The sequence below is a fragment of the Hyla sarda genome, chromosome 11, assembly GCF_029499605.1.
Source record: "Hyla sarda isolate aHylSar1 chromosome 11, aHylSar1.hap1, whole genome shotgun sequence".
Taxonomy (NCBI): domain Eukaryota; kingdom Metazoa; phylum Chordata; class Amphibia; order Anura; family Hylidae; genus Hyla; species Hyla sarda.
In genome coordinates, this window is record NC_079199.1 from 1,611,932 (window position 1) to 1,625,905 (window position 13,974).

The following is a 13,974-nucleotide window of genomic DNA, read 5'->3' on the forward strand; positions in this document are numbered from 1 at the left end:
AGATAATATCAGTGGGGGTGCACTGCAGACTATTACACCTTCACCTGGAGAAAATATCAGGGGTGGGGGTGTGTGTGCTGCAGACTATTACACCTTCACCTGGAGATAATATCAGTGTGTGTGTGTTCTGCAGACTATTACACCTTCACCTGGAGATAATATCAGTGGGGGTGTGTGTGTGTTCTGCAGACTATTACACCTTCACCTGGAGAAAATATCAGGGGTGTGTGCTGCAGACTATTACACCTTCACGTGGAGATAATATCAGTGGGGGTGGGGGTGTGTGCTGCAGACTATTACACCTTCACCTGGAGATAATATCAGGGGTGTGTGTGCTGCAGACTATTACACCTTCACCTGGAGATAATATCAGTGGGGGTGTGTGCTGCAGACTATTACACCTTCACCTGGAGATAATATCAGGGGGGGGGGGGGTGCTGCAGACTATTACACTCTCACCTGGAGATAATATCTGTGGGGGGGTGTGCTGCAGACTATTACACCTTCACCTGGAGATAATATCAGGGGTGTGTGTGCTGCAGACTGTTACACCTTCACCTGGAGATAATATATCAGGGGGGGTGCGTGCTGCAGACTATTACACCTTTACTTTGAGATAATATCAGCATGGGTGGGGGGGGTGCACTGCAGACTATTACAGCGGGCAACGTCGGGTGAGACCTATTCTGACACCTGAGGGTTTGTTACAATTGTATCCAGTCTAGACAATGCTCTGTGAGCTAAACATCCTGGACTCCAGACTGATACATTGTACATAACTAGTCCTGCTCTCAGCTGAGAAGTGATACAATTGTACCCAGTCTATACAATGCTCTGTGAGCTAAACATCCTGGACTCCAGACTGATACATTGTACATACCTAGCCCTGCTCTCAGCTGAGAAGTGATACAATTGTATCCAGTCTAGACAATGCTCTGTGAGATAAACATTCCAGACTCCAGACTGATACATTGTACATATCTAGTCCTGCTCTCAGCTGAGAAGTGATACAATTGTATTCAGTCTAGACAATGCTCTGTGAGCTAAACATCCTGGACTCCAGACTGATACATTGTACATAGCTAGTCCTGATCTCAGCTGAGAAGTGATACAATTGTATCCAGTCTAAACAATGCTCTGTGAGCTAAACATCCTGGACCCCAGACTGATACATTGTACATAGCTAGTCCTGCTCTCAGCTGAGAAGTGATACAATTGTATCCAGTCTAGACAATGCTCTGTGAGCTAAACATCCTGGACTCCAGACTGATACATTGTACATAGCTAGTCCTGCTCTCAGCTGAGAAGTGATACAATTGTATTCAGTCTAGACAATGCTCTGTGAGCTACACATCATGGACCCCAGACTGATACATTGTATATAGCTAGTCCTGCTCCTAGCTGAGAAGTGATATAATTGTATCCAGTCTAGACAATGCTCTGTGAGCTAAACATCCTGGACTCCAGACTGATACATTGTATATAGCTAGTCCTGCTCTCAGCTGAGAAGTGATACAATTGTATCCAGTCTAGACAATGCTCTGTGAGCTAAACATCCTGGACTCCAGACTGATACATTGTACATAGCTAGTCCTGCTCTCAGCTGAGAAGTGATACAATTGTATCCAGTCTAGACAATGCTCTGTGAGCTAAACATCCTGGACTCCAGACTGATACATTGTACATAGCTAGTCCTGCTCTCAGCTGAGAAGTGATACAATTGTATCCAGTCTAGACAATGCTCTGTGAGCTAAACATCCTGGACCCCAGACTGATACATTGTACATAGCTGAGAAGTGATACAATTGTATCCAGTCTAGACATGGGTCACCGGCCCTTTAATAGGTTGCGGCCCCCGATCGGGTGTAAGGTGCTGCGCCCGGTGACACCTGCAGACAATGAATGGGATTTGTCTGACTGCTCCATATGGATGAAGGTGACTTATGTCTGGATCTACAGTCCTGGAATCTTGTGAGGAGGCCAAGAAAGAGTCAGTGTGATGTATGGGACCGGAGGGCGGCCGGGAGCTGCCGCTGCAAGGTCACAGAATCCTCCGGCTGGAATCTGTGCAGCTCAGTGATTCCCAACCAGGGCGCCGTTGGCTTTCCGGGCATGCTGGGAATTGTAGTTATGCAACAGCTGAAAACATGGGTGTAGGTAGAATCCTCTGAGATGTACAGCATCGGGCACAATGTTCAGATTTAGCAAATGTCTACTGCTGCAAAACGTACTGCTGTAAAATCTACTGCTGTAAAATGTACCGCTGTAAAATGTACTGCTGTAAAATCTACCGCTGTAAAATGTACCGCTGCAAAACGTACTGCTGTAAAATCTACCGCTGTAAAATGTACTGCTGTAAAATCTACCGCTGTAAAATGTACCGCTGCAAAACGTACTGCTGTAAAATCTACCGCTGTAAAATGTACTGCTGCAAAACGTACTGCTGTAAAATGTACTGCTGTAAAATCTACCGCTGTAAAATGTACTGCTGCAAAACGTACTGCTGCAAAAAGTACTGCTGTAAAATGTACTGCTGCAAAACGTACTGCTGTAAAATGTACTGCTGCAAAACGTACTGCTGCAAAATCTACCGCTGTAAAATGTACTGCTGCAAAACGTACTGCTGTAAAATCTACCGCTGTAAAATGTACTGCTGCAAAACGTACTGCTGCAAAATCTACCGCTGTAAAATCTACCACTGTAAAATGTACTGCTGCAAAATCTACCGCTGTAAAATGTACTGCTGCAAAACGTACTGCTTGTAAATCTACCGCTGTAAAATGTATCGCTGTAAAATGTACTGCTGTAAAATGTACTGCTGCAAAACGTACTGCTGTAAAATCTACCGCTGTAAAATGTACTGCTGCAAAACGTACTGCTGCAAAATCTACCGCTGTAAAATGTACTGCTGCAAAACGTACTGCTGCAAAATCTACTGCTGTAAAATGTACTGCTGTAAAATCTACCGCTGTAAAATGTACTGCTGCAAAACGTACTGCTGTAAAATCTACCGCTGTAAAATGTACTGCTGTAAAATGTACTGCTGCAAAACGTACCGCTGTAAAATTTACTGCTGCAAAATGTACCGCTGTAAAATGTACTGCTGCAAAACGTATGGCTGCAAAATCTACCGCTGCAAAATGTACCGCTGTAAAATGTACCGCTGTAAAATGTACTGCTGCAAAATCTACCGCTGTAAAATGTACTGCTGCAAAACATACCACTGTAAAATCTACCGCTGTAAAATGTACTGCTGCAAAATGTACTGCTGCAAAACGTACCACTGTAAAATGTACTGCTGCAAAATCTACCGCTGTAAAATGTACTGCTGCAAAACATACCACTGTAAAATCTACCGCTGTAAAATGTACTGCTGCAAAATGTACTGCTGCAAAACGTACCACTGTAAAATGTACTGCTGCAAAATCTACCGCTGTAAAATGTACTGCTGTAAAATCTACCACTGTAAAATGTACTGCTGCAAAATCTACCGCTGTAAAATGTACTGCTGCAAAACGTACTGCTGTAAAATCTACCGCTGTAAAATGTACTGCTGCAAAACGTACTGCTGCAAAACCTCCCGCTGCAAAATCTACCGCTGTAAAATCTACCGCTGTAAAATGTACTGCTGCAAAACGTACCACTGTAAAATGTTCTGCTGCAAAATGTACCGCTGTAAAATGTACTGCTGCAAAACGTACCGCTGCAAAATCTACCGCTGTAAAATGTACCGCTGTAAAATGTACTGCTGCAAAATCTACCGCTGTAAAATGTACTGCTGCAAAACGTACCACTGTAAAATGTACTGCTGCAAAATCTACCGCTGTAAAATGTACTGCTGTAAAATGTACTGCTGCAAAATCTACCACTATAAAATGTACTGCTGCAAAATCTACCGCTGTAAAATGTACTGCTGTAAAATCTACCGCTGTAAAATGTACTGCTGTAAAATCTACCACTGTAAAATGTACTGCTGCAAAACGTACCACTGTAAAATTTACCGCTGTAAAATGTACTGCTGCAAAACCTCTGCTGTAAAATGTACCGCTTTACATCAAGTCCTGTCTATCACCTCATGCTCTGGACCCCATATCCCTGTGCTGTGACCCTGAGGCCTGGACCCCATATCCCTGTGCTGTGACCCCTGAGGTGCGGACCCCATATCCCTGTGCTGTGACCCCTGAGGCCTGGACCCCATATCCCTGTGCTGTGACCCCTGAGGCCCGGACCCCATATCCCTGTGCTGTGACCCCTGAGGTGAGGACCCCATATCCCTGTGCTGTGACCCCTGAGGTGCGGACCCCATATCCCTGTTCTGTGACCCCTGAGGTGCGGACCCCATATCCCTGTGCTGTGACCCCTGAGGCCCGGACCCCTATATCCCTGTGCTGTGACCCCTTAGGTGCGGACCCCATATCCCTGTGCTGTGACCCCTGAGGTGCGGACCCCATATCCCTGTGCTGTGACCCCTGAGGTGCGGACCCCATATCCCTGTGCTGTGACCCCTGAGGTGCGGACCCCATATCCCTGTGCTGTGACCCCTGAGGTGCGGACCCCATATCCCTGTTCTGTGACCCCTGAGGTGCGGACCCCATATCCCTGTGCTGTGACCCCTGAGGTGCGGACCCCATATCCCTGTGCTGTGACCCCTGAGGTGCGGACCCCATATCCCTGTGCTGTGACCCCTGAGGTGCGGACCCCTATATCCCTGTTCTGTGACCCCTGAGGTGCGGACCCCTATATCCCTGTGCTGTGACTCCTGAGGTGCGGACCCCTATATCCCTGTGCTGTGGCCCCTGAGGTGAGGACCCCATATCCCTGTTCTGTGACCCCTGAGGTGCGGACCCCATATCCCTGTGCTGTGGCCCCTGAGGTGCGGACCCCTATATCCCTGTGCTGTGGCCCCTGAGGTGCGGCCTCCATGGATGGGACTTGTTTCTCCACGTTGTCTCTATTCGGACTTTATCCATTTATTCTTGACTCTCACCCCTTCATATTCCCCATAAATAAGAATTTGTGGCGCGGTTTTGGCGCAGGACGCTCCATGTTCCCGGGATTCTCACACCCATCAATAAATACCATCCGATGGCGCTTTCCGGTTTGCGCAGGATCTCGCGGGAGGTGATTGATGGTTTTGCGGAGGGGATCGGATCCTTTTACTCTCAGCTTCTCACATCAACGAGAGGGAAAGAAACTTCACAGGAAACGTTTAGCGAGAATATTAATGGCCGCTCAGGAGCGCGCTCACTCTAGTCTTTCCACAGCGTTAGGGGGGGGGGGGGTATTAAGGGGTCATTTAAGGACTCGTCCCGTCTCTCCTACATAAATCTCTATATAAGGACACTGTGGACATCTCTATTACAGTGTCTCAAGTAAGATCTCTACTTGCTGCCAGTGAAAGAACATGGCAAAGCTAAAAACCCATCCCGATGTATTTCTCCTCCGAAAACTGAGGGTTTGTTACAGTGAATCAGCTCTGGAGGACTTAGTGCAGCCATGAATAATGTGTAGAATGGGCAACATATAATACTAGATATCACCCTGATAGTGAGGAGACGAGGAGCTTCTGAGGGGGAAACGCTGCACAGTCCTCTCTATCCCCTCCCTGCACTCATCTCTATGATCATACAGAGAACTGTGTGGTCATACAGATACAGCTGCACAGTCCTCTCTATCCCCTCCCTGCACTCATCTCTATGATCATAGACAGAACTGTGTGGTCATACAGATACAGCTGCACAGTCCTCTCTATCCCCTCCCTGCACTCATCTACATGATCATACAGAGAACTGTGGGGTCATACATATACAGCTGCACAGTCCTCTCTATCCCCTCCCTGCACTCATCTCTATGATCATAGACAGAACTGTGTGGTCATACAGTTACTGCTGCACAGTTCTCTCTATCCCCTCCCTGCACTCATCTCTATGATCATAGAGAGGACTGTGTAGTCATACAGATACAGCTGCACAGTCCTCTCTATCCCCTCCCTGCACTCATCTCTATGATCATACAGAGAACTGTGTGGTCATACAGTTACAGCTGCACAGTCCTCTCTATCCCCTCCCTGCACTCATCTACATGATCATACAGAGAACTGTGGGGTCATACATATACAGCTGCACAGTCCTCTCTATCCCCTCCCTGCACTCATCTCTATGATCATAGACAGAACTGTGTGGTCATACAAATACAGCTGCACAGTCCTCTCTATCCCCTCCCTGCACTCATCTCTATGATCATAGACAGAACTGTGTGGTCATACAATTACAGCTGCACAGTCCTCTCTATCCCCTCCCTGCACTCATCTCTATGATCATAGAGAGAACTGTGTGGTCATACAGTTACAGCTGCACAGTCCTCTCTATCCCCTCCCTGCACTCATCTCTATGATCATATAGAGAGAACTGTGTGGTCATACAGTTACAGCTGCACAGTCCTCTCTATCCCCTCCCTGCACTCATCTCCATGATCATACAGAGAACTGTGTGGTCATACAGATACAGCTGCACAGTCCTCTCTATCCCCTCCCTGCACTCATCTCTATGATCATAGAGAGAACTGTGTGGTCATATAGTTACAGCTGCACAGTCCTCTCTATCCCCTCCCTGCACTCATCTCTATGATCATATGAAGAATTGTGGTCATACAGTTACAGCTGCACAGTCCTCTCTATCCCCTCCCTGCACTCATCTCTATGATCATAGAGAGAACTGTGTGGTCATACAGTTACAGCTGCACAGTCCTCTCTGTCCCCTCCCTGCACTCATCTCTATGATCATATAAAGAATTGGGGTCATACAGTTACAGCTGCACAGAAGACATGATGTTACTCAGGATCAGTATACACTATACACGTTTCCTCCGTTTTATTACGGACGCAGGTGGAGGACGTCGCTGTGATGTAACAATCGTATGTTATATATATAATCATTCCCCCGCCATGACTTTTGTTCTATTTCTTCCAAGAAGATAAAAGTTTTTCGCTTTCTTCAGCAGAGCGGAGATCACGGGGGCCGCGCGGAGGAGAAGATTAATGTCACCAGAGAGATTTGCATAAGTAATTATTGGAGCGGTGACGGCTCTGACAGGCATTGAAGTGGCAGCCAGAGTGCGAAGGACGAGTGTCGGGCCGGTGATATCTGGTCATCCGCGGTGTAAATGAAGACAAATACGAGGACCCTGCCCCCACTGACCGCACCGCCACCTTCATATCCCTCCGCTCCCATCACTCCTCCAAATCTGCTACTTCAGGTGTGAACTGCGGCCGACACAGGTTATTAGGCTCAGGATATAGTCCTATGGTTCTGGCTCTGGAACAAGCCTAATAAATGTCCCTCACCTGTACATACCACACCCCTTTTATATGCTCCGCCCCATTATTACTCACCTGTACATGCCACACCCCTTTTATATGCCCCGCCCCATTATTACTCACCTGTACATGCCACACCCCTTTTTATAGGCTCCTCCCTGTTATTCCTCATCTGTACATGCCACACCCCTTTTTATAGGCTCCTCCCTGTTATTCCTCATCTGTACATGCCACACCCCTTTTTATAGGCTCCACCCGTTATTCCTCATCTGTACATGTCACACCCCTTTTTACAGGCTCCTCCCGTTATTCCTCATCTGTACATGCCACACCCCTTTTTATAGGCTCCTCCCGTTATTCCTCGTCTGTACATGCCACACCCCTTTTATAGAATATATACTGGCTCTACCATACAGAGCCCATATAGTGCCAGATACCAGCTCTACCATACAGTGCCCATATAGTGCTAGATACCAGATCTACCATACAGTGCCCATATAGTGCCAGATACCAGCTCTACCATACAGTGCCCATATAGTGCTAGATACCAGCTCTACCATACAGTGCCCATATAGTGCTAGATACCAGCTCTACCATACAGTGCCCATATAGTGCCAGATACCAGCTCTACCATACAGTGCCCATATAGTGCCAGATACCAGATCTACCATACAGTGCCCATATAGTGCCAGATACCAGCTCTACCATACAGTGCCCATATAGTGCCAGATACCAGCTCTACCATACAGTGCCCATATAGTGCTAGATACCAGATCTACCATACAGTGCCCATATAGTGCCAGATACCAGCTCTACCATACAGTGCCCATATAGTGCTAGATACCAGCTCTACCATACAGTGCCCATATAGTGCTAGATACCAGATCTACCATACAGTGTCCATATAGTGCTAGATACCAGCTCTATCATACAGTGCCCATATAGTGCTAGATACCAGCTCTACCATACAGTGCCCATATAGTGCTAGATACCAGATCTACCATACAGTGTCCATATAGTGCCAGATACCAGCTCTACCATACAGTGCCCATATAGTGCTAGATACCAGCTCTACCATACAGAGCCCATATAGTGCTAGATACCAGCTCTACCATACAGTGTCCATATAGTGCCAGATACCAGCTCTACCATACAGTGCCCATATAGTGCTAGATACCAGCTCTACCATACAGAGCCCATATAGTGCCAGATACCAGATCTACCATACAGTACCCATATAGTGCTAGATACCAGCTCTACCATACAGAGCCCATATAGTGCCAGATACCAGCTCTACCATACAGTGCCCATATAGTGCCAGATACCAGCTCTACCATACAGTGCCCATATAGTGCTAGATACCAGATCTACCATACAGTGCCCATATAGTGCCAGATACCAGCTCTACCATACAGTGCCCATATAGTGCTAGATACCAGCTCTACCATACAGTGCCCATATAGTGCTAGATACCAGATCTACCATACAGTGTCCATATAGTGCCAGATACCAGCTCTACCATACAGTGCCCATATAGTGCTAGATACCAGCTCTACCATACAGAGCCCATATAGTGCTAGATACCAGATCTACCATACAGTGCCCATATAGTGCCAGATACCAGCTCTACCATACAGTGCCCATATAGTGCCAGATACCAGCTCTACCATACAGTGCCCATATAGTGCTAGATACCATATCTACCATACAGTGCCCATATAGTGCCAGATACCAGATCTACCATACAGTGCCCATATAGTGCTAGATACCAGCTCTACCATACAGTGCCCATATAGTGCTAGATACCAGCTCTACCATACAGTGCCCATATAGTGCTAGATACCAGCTCTACCATACAGTGCCCATATAGTGCTAGATACCAGCTCTACCATACAGTGTCCATATAGTGCTAGATACCAGCTCTACCATACAGTGCCCATATAGTGCTAGATACCAGCTCTATCATACAGTGCCCATATAGTGCTAGATACCAGCTCTACCATACAGTGCCCATATAGTGCTAGATAACAGCTCTACCATACAGTGTCCATATAGTGCTAGATACCAGCTCTACCATACAGTGCCCATATAGTGCTAGATACCAGATCTACCATACAGTGTCCATATAGTGCCAGATACCAGCTCTACCATACAGTGCCCATATAGTGCTAGATACCAGCTCTACCATACAGTGCCCATATAGTGCCAGATACCAGATCTACCATACAGTGTCCATATAGTGCTAGATACCAGCTCTACCATACAGTGTCCATATAGTGCTAGATACCAGCTCTACCATACAGTGCCCATATAGTGCCAGATACCAGATCTACCATACAGTGTCCATATAGTGCTAGATACCAACTCTACCATACAGTGCCCATATAGTGCTAGATACCAGCTCTACCATACAGTGCCCATATAGTGCTAGATACCAGATCTACCATACAGTGTCCATATAGTGCCAGATACCAGATCTACCATACAGTGCCCATATAGTGCTAGATACCAGCTCTACCATACAGTGTCCATATAGTGCTAGATACCAGCTCTACCATACAGTGCCCATATAGTGCTAGATACCAGCTCTATCATACAGTGCCCATATAGTGCTAGATACCAGCTCTACCATACAGTGCCCATATAGTGCTAAATACCAGCTCTACCATACAGTGCCCATATAGTGCCAGATACCAGCTCTATCATACAGTGCCCATATAGTGCTAGATACCAGCTCTACCATACAGTGCCCATATAGTGCTAGATACCAGCTCTACCATACAGTGTTCATATAGTGCTAGATACCAGCTCTACCATACAGTGCCCATATAGTGCTAGATACCAGCTCTACCATACAGTGCCCATATAGTGCTAGATACCAGCTCTATCATACAGTGCCCATATAGTGCTAGATATCAGCTCTACCATACAGTGCCCATATAGTGCTAGATACCAGCTCTACCATACAGTACCCATATAGTGCTAGATACCATATCTACCATACAGTGTCCATATAGTGCCAGATACCAGCTCTACCATACAGTGCCCATATAGTGCTAGATACCAACTCTACCATACAGTGCCCATATAGTGCTAGATACCAGCTCTACCATACAGTGCCCATATAGTGCTAGATACCAGCTCTACCATACAGTGCCCATATAGTGCTAGATACCAGCTCTACCATACAGTGTCCATATAGTGCTAGATACCAACTCTACCATACAGTGCCCATATAGTGCTAGATACCAGCTCTACCATACAGTGCCCATATAGTGCTAGATACCAACTCTACCATACAGTGCCCATATAGTGCTAGATACCAGCTCTACCATACAGTGCCCATATAGTGCTAGATACCAGCTCTATCATACAGTGTCCATATAGTGCTAGATACCAGCTCTACCATACAGTGCCCATATAGTGCTAGATACCAGATCTACCATACAGTGCCCATATAGTGCTAGATACCAGCTCTACCATACAGTGTCCATATAGTGCCAGATACCAGCTCTACCATACAGTGCCCATATAGTGCTAGATACCAGCTCTACCATACAGTGTCCATATAGTGCCAGATACCAGCTCTATCATACAGTGCCCATATAGTGCCAGATACCAGCTCTACCATACAGTGTCCATATAGTGCTAGATACCAGCTCTACCATACAGTGCCCATATAGTGCTAGATACCAGCTCTACCATACAGTGCCCATATAGTGCTAGATACCAGCTCTACCATACAGTGCCCATATAGTGCTAGATACCAGCTCTACCATACAGTGCCCATATAGTGCTAGATAACAGCTCTACCATACAGTGCCCATATAGTGCTAGATACCAGCTCTACCATACAGTTCTACCACACAGTGTTTCCAGTGCTGTACATCCTGTGACTACAGGGGGCGTCTTCTTGGAATCCTTTTTTTTCCTTTCAGTCTCCATCGGGCCCAGACCGCCATGATGACCCCTTCCAGCCTCGTCTCTGCAGAATAAAATGCACAAAAACCTTCTGCTCCTTGTTTTTCCAGCTCCCTGACAGGTATCTTACCCTGTTGCCCTCTATTCTGCACAGATAGTGCCCCACACAGTAATAGCGCCCCCTTTGTGCCCTCTACCAGATTATTGCATCCTAGGTGCCCTATATTAAGATACTACTGGGTAATGATGCCCCATTAGTGCCCCCCATACATAATAGAGGCCATTCAAATAATAAAATCCGTACTTTCTCCTGTGGAACACAAGATGCCAGGGCTGGACCCCCATGCAGGCCGACAAGCTCTTCAGGCCGGGCCTACACCGGGTCACCGTGGGGTGAACGGTAGAGCCGTCAGTCCTTAGGACACAGCTAGAAGTGGAGTCTGCCTGGGCCCTATGGAGCCCCTCTGTCCCATCCTCTGCTGTGATTGGCTAATACTTTGGCGCCGTCCTCCGTGATGTCTTGTTAAACACTTGAAGAACGCGGATCTGAAAAGGTGAAAAACAACTTGTGCAGACAGATGGTCGCCGCGTCTTCTCTCTGCTCCGTCGATAAATCGATCCCTCAGAAAAACTGCAAAACCTGAAAAAGTGGAGTCACCGTGAAGTCGATGGATTTTCTCCTTTTCTTATCACTTCAGGTGGAAAATGTGTCAGTCAGCGAAGAAAGTGCCAAGCGTACGGCAAGGAAAGGAGCGGTGACCGGAATTCTGCATCATCTGCAAGGGACATTTCACCGAGTTGTGCAGCACAGAGTGTTTCAGGACTGGAGAGATCATGGAGTAGTGCAGCACAGAGTGTTTCACGACTGATTAGATCACTGGGTTGTGCAGCACAGAGTGTTTCACGACTGATGAGATCACTGAGTTGTGCAGCACAGAGTGTTTCGCGACTGATGAGATCACTGAATTGCGCAGCACAGAGTGTTTCACGACTGATCAGATCACTGAGCTGTGCAGCACAGAGTGTTTCACGACTGATTAGATCACTGAGTTGTGCAGCACAGAGTGTTTCACGACTGATGAGATCACTGAGTTGTGCAGCACAGAGTGTTTCACGACTGATTAGATCACTGAGCTGTGCAGCACAGAGTGTTTCACGACTGATTAGATCACTGGGTTGTGCAGCACAGAGTGTTTCACGACTGATTAGATCACTGGGTTGTGCAGCACAGAGTGTTTCACGACTGATTAGATCACTGAGCTGTGCAGCACAGAGTGTTTCACGACTGATTAGATCACTGATTTGTGCAGCACAGAGTGTTTCACGACTGATTAGATCACTGAGTTGTGCAGCACAGAGTGTTTCACGACTTATGAGATCACTGAGTTGTGCAGCACAGAGTGTTTCACGACTGATGAGATAATTGAGTCGTGCAGCACAGAGTGTTTCACGACTGATGAGATCACTGAGTTGTGCAGCACAGAGTGTTTCACGACTGATCAGATCACTGAGTTGTGCAGCACAGAGTGTTTCACGACTGATCAGATCACTGAGTTGTGCAGCACAGAGTGTTTCACGACTGATCAGATCACTGAATTGTGCAGCACAGAGTGTTTCACGACTGATCAGATCACTGAGTTGTGCAGCACAGAGTGTTTCACGACTGATCAGATCACTGAGTTGTGCAGCACAGAGTGTTTCACGACTGATTAGATCACTGAGCTGTGCAGCACAGAGTGTTTCACGACTGATGAGATCACTGGGTTGTGCAGCACAGAGTGTTTCACGACTGATGAGATCACTGAGTTGTGCAGCACAGAGTGTTTCACGACTGATCAGATCACTGAATTGTGCAGCACAGAGTGTTTCACGACTGATGAGATCACTGAGTTGTGCAGCACAGAGTGTTTCACGACTGATTAGATCACTGAGCTGTGCAGCACAGAGTGTTTCACGACTGATGAGATCACTGAGTTGTGCAGCACAGAGTGTTTCACGACTGATCAGATCACTGAGTTGTGCAGCACAGAGTGAGAGATGGCGCCATTTTCCGTATTACCGCATCTCCCGCGCAGCATTCTCCATCTTGTAAATTTAGTCGATAGAAAACTTTGTAATTACAAGATTATAATTGGGATAAAAAAAATTAAAAACAAGAAAAGTTGTAATTATCGGAGGAACGTGTGAAGTTTCTTCCTGATCTCCGTATTTCTGATCCGTTCCTCTAAGTTGCCGCCATCTTACAGGAGTTAATTGAATTCACTTGTTTATTCCAAAATAATTGATGTCTAATTATAAACCCAATTAGCATCACAGGCGCTTTGATATTCACAACGGCCATTTTTATGTGCAACGAAAGAGGGCGGCCGCCATATTGTGGGCAAAAGCGATAATCCTGATTATCGGTATCTCTGAAGATAGACGCGATGTATGATGAGGAATGTATCACACACCATAGGCTTAGATACAGCGGTACATGATGGGAAATGTATCACACAACATAGGCTTAGATACAGCGGAACATGATGGGGAATGTATCACACACCATAGGCTTAGATACAGCGTCACATGATGGGGAATGTATCACACACCATAGGCTTAGATACAGCGTCCCACGATGGGGAATGTATCACACACCATAGGCTTAGATACAGCGATACATAATGGGGAATGTATCACACACCATAAGCTTAGATACAGCGGAACATGATGGGGAATGTATCACACAACATAGGCTT

General features: G+C 46.5%; 1 long non-coding RNA gene across 2 annotated transcripts in view; it reads left to right on the top strand.

Moving 5' to 3' along the window:
• LOC130295537 (uncharacterized) overlaps window positions 1–11,368 on the top strand; it is a 106,003-nt gene extending 94,635 nt beyond the window's left edge. Inside the window, exons 4-5 of one of the 2 annotated variants that reach the window (XR_008848891.1) lie at window positions 6,997–7,254; window positions 11,254–11,368. This is a non-coding gene — a long non-coding RNA (uncharacterized LOC130295537). The remainder of the gene's footprint in view (window positions 1–6,996; window positions 7,255–11,253) is intronic. The other variant, XR_008848890.1, reaches the window with a different exon arrangement.
• Window positions 11,369–13,974: the final 2,606 nt, after the last annotated feature.